This window comes from Penaeus chinensis, chromosome 28, assembly GCF_019202785.1.
Source record: "Penaeus chinensis breed Huanghai No. 1 chromosome 28, ASM1920278v2, whole genome shotgun sequence".
Taxonomy (NCBI): Eukaryota; Metazoa; Arthropoda; class Malacostraca; order Decapoda; family Penaeidae; genus Penaeus; species Penaeus chinensis.
Genome location: NC_061846.1, coordinates 21711403 through 21718902, shown reverse-complemented (window position 1 = coordinate 21718902; position 7500 = coordinate 21711403). Strand labels below are relative to the sequence as shown.

Here is a 7500-nt window from a genome sequence, read left to right as displayed (position 1 = left end):
ATATGTACATTTTAGTTATTTAGTGAGGAATGGGAAGGGAGGAGGAGTTAGTCAAGAAAACCTCAAAAAACCTTACTTAGAATATGTACATTTTAGTTATTTAGTGAGGAATGGGAAGGGAGGAGGGCGGAAGGGGAATTAGTCAAGAAACCTTAAGAAATTAGCACTCGAAATAATTTTTAAAAATATATATCACAGGACACTTATAATATGTACATCTTAATCACAGGCATATGAGGAACGGGATGAGGGGGTCCTTAGGGGGACACCAAGAAATCCCACAGGACACTTCTTATTTGTGCGTTATAGTAACCCCTACTTAAAAAAAAAGAGTGGGAGGTGGGGTGATCAGAAATCTCACAGTACTTATAACGCATAATACATGACAGTTATTGCCACATACGGTGGAAGAGGAGGATCATTAATACTCTTCAAAAATTTCGTAATACACACATAACGCATAATGTATACTTTATAGCTATACCCATCCAGGAGGGAGAAGGGGGGGAAGAGTAGAAAGGGGGGGTGCCATTAGTACTCACGTGATTCTCATAATACATTTGGAATACATCATACAGCATGCATACATTATTTGTTCTCATAGGATATTCACTGTTATTAGCACATTATCACCAACACCACATAGCTATATTCATGGGGAGAAGGAGAAGGGGGGGGAGGGGGTAGAAGGTAGCATTATTAATTTCTCATGGTAGCATTGTCATGGTGCTAATTTTCTCATGGTAGTATTACTTGTACTCTCATGAATTCTCGCTCTGTACTAATATACTGCCTTTGAACTGTTTATATAATATCGTTATCATTGCTGTTGAGACTATAATTAAAAGAGGTGGATAGGTGTGGAAAATATCTTTCTTTATCTCTCTCTCTCTCTTCTCTCTCTCTCTCTCTCTCTCTCTCTCTCTCTCTCTCTCTCTCTCTCTCTCTCTCTCTCTCTCTCTCTCTCTCGCCTTAAACGTTCGCGCAATGGCTTTCCCGAAGCCTAAGTCAGAGTTGAGAGCACGCGTTGAAACTTGTTAAATGAGAAAGTTTTAAAAAATGTGAAGAAATATTAACCGTCAATTAACTTTGTGTCCTGTCCCTGCATAGGTAAGGAGGTTGGTTGGTAGGTAGGTAGGTAGGTAAGTAGGTAGGAAGGGAGGGAGTGAAGAAAGAGTTTATGAACGTTAGAGAAGAAGAGAAAATAGAGAGTGAAAGGACGCGCAGAAGAGAGAATGGAGAAAAGAATACATATATAACCAGACGAAAACAAGACAAGAATAGAAGCAAAAAAACAAAGACAACAAAGTAATCATTTCTCCTTCATCTCCTTCACCATCCCTATCATCGTAACCATCACCATAATCACCCTCATCATCCTCATCATCATCAACCTGCTCCTTGCAACATCAGCAACGGCAACAACGGGATGCAACCGAGACCCGTGGAAGCAACATGCCCGGCCAGCACTTGCAACAGGATGAAATATTAAACCGCGGATTGAAAACATGTTCTTACCGGGGTCCGAGTGTAACTACCCGTACACATGCAAACACAAGAGGGGGGGGGGGGGGGAGGAGGGGAGGTAAGGAAGGTGAGGTGGGGAGGTGGGGAGGGGATGTGTGTCTGTGATTGTGTGTGACTGTGTGTGACTGTGTGTGTGTGTGTGTGTGTGTGTGTGTGTGTGTGTGTGTTATGTTGCGTGTGTGTGTGTGTGTGTGTGTGTGTGTTGTGTGTTGTGTGTGTGTGTGTGTATGAGTGTGTGTGTTTGTGTTTGTGTTTGTATGTGTATGTGTGTGTGTGTGTGCGCTGCCTGTTGTTTGCGTGCGCGTAATGTATTATATCAACATGTTTACGTGTGCGTATCCATATACCTATAAATAAATATATTCACACATTTACATTCTTATATATGCATATCCACAAGCATACAAATACATACATAAATATCTCCATCAATATGCAACACACGTAAGAGCATATAAACAAAAATATATATACACATACATCTCTACACATATATACCTCCCCCCCCCACACACACACACACACAAAATGTACGTGTGTGCAGAGACTGGCAGTGTTATGAGCCCCACAAGAGAACAAGTCCCCCCCCCCCCACATCTCCTATACTTCCCCCTCCTATCCCCCTCCCCCTACCCCTCCCCCCATATCCCCAATCCCGGCTGTGACAGCGTCCCCTCCCCTTCCCCCCTCCCCCCCATGTAACAGTACCCCGCCTGGCTTCGGGTCCTTCATAGGTTTCCGATAAACTGCAGATTTCGCGTCTTTATTAACCGCCTTTTTTATGCAGCTTTAGAGCAATTAGGGACCGCCCAAACTGCCTAATTGTGCCATGATAATTGTAATCAGATCGTGTACCGGGACGCAAGCGAGGGCAAAAATTCTCAATAGTTAGTGTAAGCCCAGAAGCTTCTGACGGCGGTGGGGAGGGAGGGAGGGAGGAGGGGGGGTAGGAGGGAGGGAAGGGGAAATAGGGGGGGAGGATTCTCTTTGGTGGTTGGCTGGGGTTGGGTAGGTGGGGGGGTAGGGGATAGGGGGTAGGGTGACAGGAGGAGGGGGGGGGGGAGGAAGGAGCCTAAGGAAAAGGAGAAGCAGAATGGAGGTTCTAGGAGAAAGGAGCAGAGTAGGAATTTGAAGATGAAAAGGAAGAAGAAGAACGAGAAGAATGGGTAAAGAAAGGCGGAGAATATTATGAGCAAAACACACCCCAAAAAATACAAAATTAAATAAACAAAAAAAAACAAGAAACAGAAGGCAAAACCGATACGCCTGCAACAACACTGAGCAACGGAGCAGATGCACAGATGAACAGAACTGAAAGAGAGCAATCGAACAGTAGAACAGGTGAACAGTTGAACAATTGAACCGACGAGTACCTACACAGACCAGCAATCAAGCTGTTGGGCAATCGAGCATCACCTCAGACCGGCCATTCGGAGGCAGGGCAGCGGGAGGGAGATGAGGAGACGCAGATCACAGCATCACCGCATCACCGCCCATCAGGGCCTCTCTTGGCATCCTCGCTCTTTCTCTCTCTGTCTCTTTTCTCTTCTCCTTCTCTCTCTCTCTCTCTCTCTCTCTCTCTCTCTCTCTCTCTCTCTCTCTCTCTCTCTCTCTCTCTCTCTCTCTCTCTCTCTCTCTCTCTCTCTCTCTCTTTCTTCAATATATTTATCTCCTCTATCCGGGAACTGCCTTTCGACCAATACCTTAACGTTGCTGCAAATAACATCATTAGGGCTGGACTAAGTCAGTGTTTGGATCTCTAAGTATTACTACGAACCTCTCTCCTCCTCTTCCTACACCCTTCTTCCTCTTGCTCAATCTTCTTTTCCTCTTCCTCCACCTCCTTTTCTTCCTTTTCCTCATCTCCCCTCTCCTTCTTCTCTCCTAGGCTACCTCCTCCTCTTCTTTCTCCTCCTCTTTCTCTCCTCATTTACCTCTCTTCCCCTTATCTGCCCCCTCTTCCTCCTCCTCCTTCTCCCTCGTCTACCCCTCTTCCCCTCATCTGCCTCCTCTTTCTCTATCCTCTTTCCTCAACCATTAACCCACGAGACATCAAATAATTACACTCTAATATGCAAATAAGCATGTCTTCTCTCTCTCTCTCCCTCTCTCTCTCTCTCTCTCTCTCTCTCTCTCTCTCTCTCTCTCTCTCTCTCTCTCTCTCTCTCTCTCTCTCTCTCTCTCTCTCTCTCTTCTTTTAAATTATAGTTATCATACTTTTAGTTTTTTTTCTTAACTCTTCCTCCTCCGCTTCCTTTTCCTTTTTCTATTCCCTGTCTTTAAAAAGAGATAGATAGATAGAAAGATAAAGATAGATAGATAGATAGATAGATAGAGAACGATGGCGAGAGAGAGAGAGAGAGAGAGAGAGAGAGAGAGAGAGAGAGAGAGAGAGAGAGAGAGAGAGAGAGAGAGAGAGAGAGAGAGAGAGAGAGAGAGAGAAAGAGAGTGAGAGAGAGAGAGAAAGAAAGTGGAAGAGGTAGAGAGAGAGAGAAAGAGAGAGACAGAGAGAGAGAAAAGGGGGGAAAGTGGGAGAGGTAACGCTATTACACCTATTAGAGAGCCTATTAGCCATGCAAATTAGACTTGTTTCATATAATTCGCCCGAAGAAGAAATCGGGAAGGGAGTGATAAGGATGGAGAAGGGAGGGGGAGGGGAAGGGAGGGAGGGAGGGAAGAGGGAGGGAAGGGGGGTGGGTTGAAGGAATCCCCTTACACGGGTTTTGCCGAAGGATCAGATATTCAGCGAAGAGGAGGGAGGGAGGGGAACGTGGGAGGGGAAAGAGGGAGGGAGGGAGGAGAGGGGAGGGAGAGGGGGGATTTAAAGAAGGCAATTCGAGAAGGTTCGTTGCGGGTGGCGGCTACGGCGAGGGGGGGGAGAGAGGGGAGGGGAGGAGGGGAGGTGAGGGGAAAGAGGAAATGCACAGGTAATAGGGGACTTTGCAGAGGGACCCACCGCCGATTGCGGGCGAGGGGAGGCAGGGGAGGGGATAAGGAGGGAAGCGGGGAGGGAGGAGAAGGGCGAGGTGGCACTGGGAGGGCGTCGGAGGTGGCACTTGAAGGCCAATAGCACGGGAGGATATTATCCTTACCTCGAGTGGGACCTTCGTAAGCTCCCACTCCAATGTCTTACGAGATCAATGTGGAGCAACAAGTCGGTAATGGCCTTAAACTCCCCCCCCCCCCCCAATCCTCTACCCCCCTTTCCTTACTCCCCTTTCCACACTCCCCCTCCCTCCTCCCTCCCCCCCTTCATCAGTTCTTCTTCTTCCTTACTTCTTTCTCTCTATTTCCCCTTCTCCCTCTTTCTCTATCATGTATCTTTTACATTTCGGGTAGAAAACCGGAATACGACGTAAGAATAGATAAGTAGATGATGAGTTTCTGGAATTACGAAGCAGAGGCATAAGAAAATACGAACAATAAGTTGTAGTGATAATAATAGCAGGAGAAGCGACAATGGAAATAATGATAAGGATAATAACGACAGAAACAGAATAAGTAGTTCTATCTGTCAGTCTTTTCCTTCACTCTCCTTTTCGCAGTCTTTCACCCTCTCTGCCTGTAGCTCCTTCCTTCCCTCCCTCTCTCGCTCCCTCCATCACTCCCCCTCACCCCCCCCCCTCTCTCTCTCTCTCTCTCTCTCTCTCTCTCTCTCTCTCTCTCTCTCTCTCTCTCTCTCTCTCTCTCTCTCTCTCTCTCTCTCTCTCTCTCTCTCTCTCTCTCTCTCTCTCTCTCTCTCCCTCTCTGATCTTCATTCTTCTTCCCAGCTTGTCAACTGCGTGTCTTTCAAATTCCTTTCTGTTTCTTACCCTCTTCCAGTCACTCGCTCTCCCCTCAGTTGCAAGACGCCTCCCCCTTCACATCAGGACAACAGTCTCAAATCTCCCCTCTGTCTCCCTCCCTCTTCCTTCTCAGCTCCTCATCTTTCCCCTTCTATCACCCTCCCGCCATCTACTGTTCTTTATTTGTTCTGCTTATTCGTCTCCCCTTCCTCTCTCCCTTTCCGTTTCTTTCCTCCTACCTTCCTTTCTATTTCATTTTTTTGTACTTTTTCTTCTCCTCTGTCTTGTCTTCTCTCTCTTTTTTCTCCCTTTTTACTTCCTTTTTCCATTTTTATGGTCTCTTTAACTCTTCTTTCTTCCTCCTCTGATTTTCTTCTTTCCGATTACACTCTTATCCCCTTCCTACTCTTTCTGTATCTTTTCCGTTGTCTCTTTGCCTACCCCTCTCTTTCTGTTCGCCAACTCTTCTTCTTTTTTTCCCCTCTCTATCCTCGATCTCTCCCGCCTTCCTTCCTTCATCATCAACACTCCCCTTGACCCTTGTTCCTTCCTCTTCTACACCGCTCCTTCTCCCCTCCTCTTCACCCCCACTTCGTTCTCCACACAGCCCCCTTCTCCCCTCCTCCTCGTCCCCTCCTCGTCCCTCTCCTCGTCCCCCACATCGCCCCCTTCTCCCCTCTTCCTAGCCCCCTCTCCACCCTCTCCCCCCCTTCCATCCCCCTCCCACGTCGACAAATCTAGCCTGATAAACAGTGACGATTACCGCACTCACAAAAACCTGTAAGTCTCACGTTTTTCTCTGGAGGGGATTAGGAAGGGGGCCCCTCTCCCTTTCCTCTCTCACTCTCTCTCTCTCTCTCACTCTATCTCACTCTCTCTCTCTCTATCTCTCTATCTATCTATCTATCTATCTATCTATCTATCTATCTATCTATCTATCTATCTATCTATCTATCTATCTATCTATCTATCTATCTACCTATCTCATTTAGTGTGTGTATGTGTGTGGTGCACTCGTAATCCATATCCAAAAGGACAAGAAATTGGGGAAGAGTGTGGAGTGGAGGGAACAAGGAGGGAGAGAGGTAGGGAAGGAAGGAGGGAAAGGAGGGAGGAAAGATGAGTTGAAGAAGGAGAAGGGAAAGAAGAGGAGAGAGAGAGAGAGAGAGAGAGAGAGAGAGAGAGAGAGAGAGAGAGAGAGAGAGAGAGAGAGAGAGAGAGAGAGAGAGAGAGAGAGAGAGAACCGGCCCGCTACAACACCGCCGACGAATCTCGCTAAATGATGATATAAAACATGGAAATCTATCAAAATGTCGCTAAAATTTCGGGCGGCGGCAGAGGGGCTTACGACCATTAGCCGGAGCATCTCACAATTATGTCAATCAGGATGACAGCCCGGCTACCAGGGGGGAGGCGGGGGGGGGGGGGGGCAGAGAGGGTGACAGCCTAGGTTTCGGAGGGGGTGATGTCGAAGGGGGGAGGGGGGGAGGGAGGGAGGGAGGGAGGGAGGGAGGGAGGGAGAGAGAGAGAGAGAGAGAGAGAGAGAGAGAGAGAGAGAGAGAGAGAGAGAGAGAGAGAGAGAGAGAGAGAGAAAGAAAGAGATAGAGAGATACAACCATCACCCAGAACAACCCACGAAAAAAAAGAGAGAGAGACCCCAGCGCCCTTCCTCACCCCCTCCCCGCCTCCCCCCTCAAAAAACAAAAGAGTAAAAGGGTGACTCTCATCCCCCCCTCCCCCTCCTCCCCCCCCCCACACAAAAAAGTGAGAATCCAGGGTGTGTGTAAAATGACGTGACACTTAGCCGCGATCGATAATAATAACCATGATACAAATATATTATTCAGAGAGCCAGATTGGCCAGGACTTAAATCACAGAGTTATCATCATTACAGTTGTTGGTGGCGAGAGAGTGCATTACGATAATAATTGGCATCGGTTTCAGTTTCAATATTAGTAGCGGTGGCAGAAGTAGAATTCGTAGCAGTATAGTAGCAGTGATACTTTTGATAGGAATGGGAGTTGTAGTAGATATAGCGGAAATAATAGCTACAATGATATAAGTAGTAGGAGATATGATAGCAATAGTAATAATTATAGTTTTAGTAGTGGTGTAGATATAATAGTAATCATAGTAGTAATAGTAGTAGTAGCAGATGTAGTAGTGATGATAGTAAGTATAGTAGAA

At 46.8% G+C, this 7500-nt stretch overlaps 1 protein-coding gene across 2 annotated transcripts in view; it reads right to left on the bottom strand.

Moving 5' to 3' along the window:
- The window catches only part of LOC125040053 (homeobox protein onecut-like), a 301104-nt gene that overhangs the window by 130335 nt on the left and 163269 nt on the right, over positions 1-7500 (bottom strand). The window lies entirely within an intron of this gene.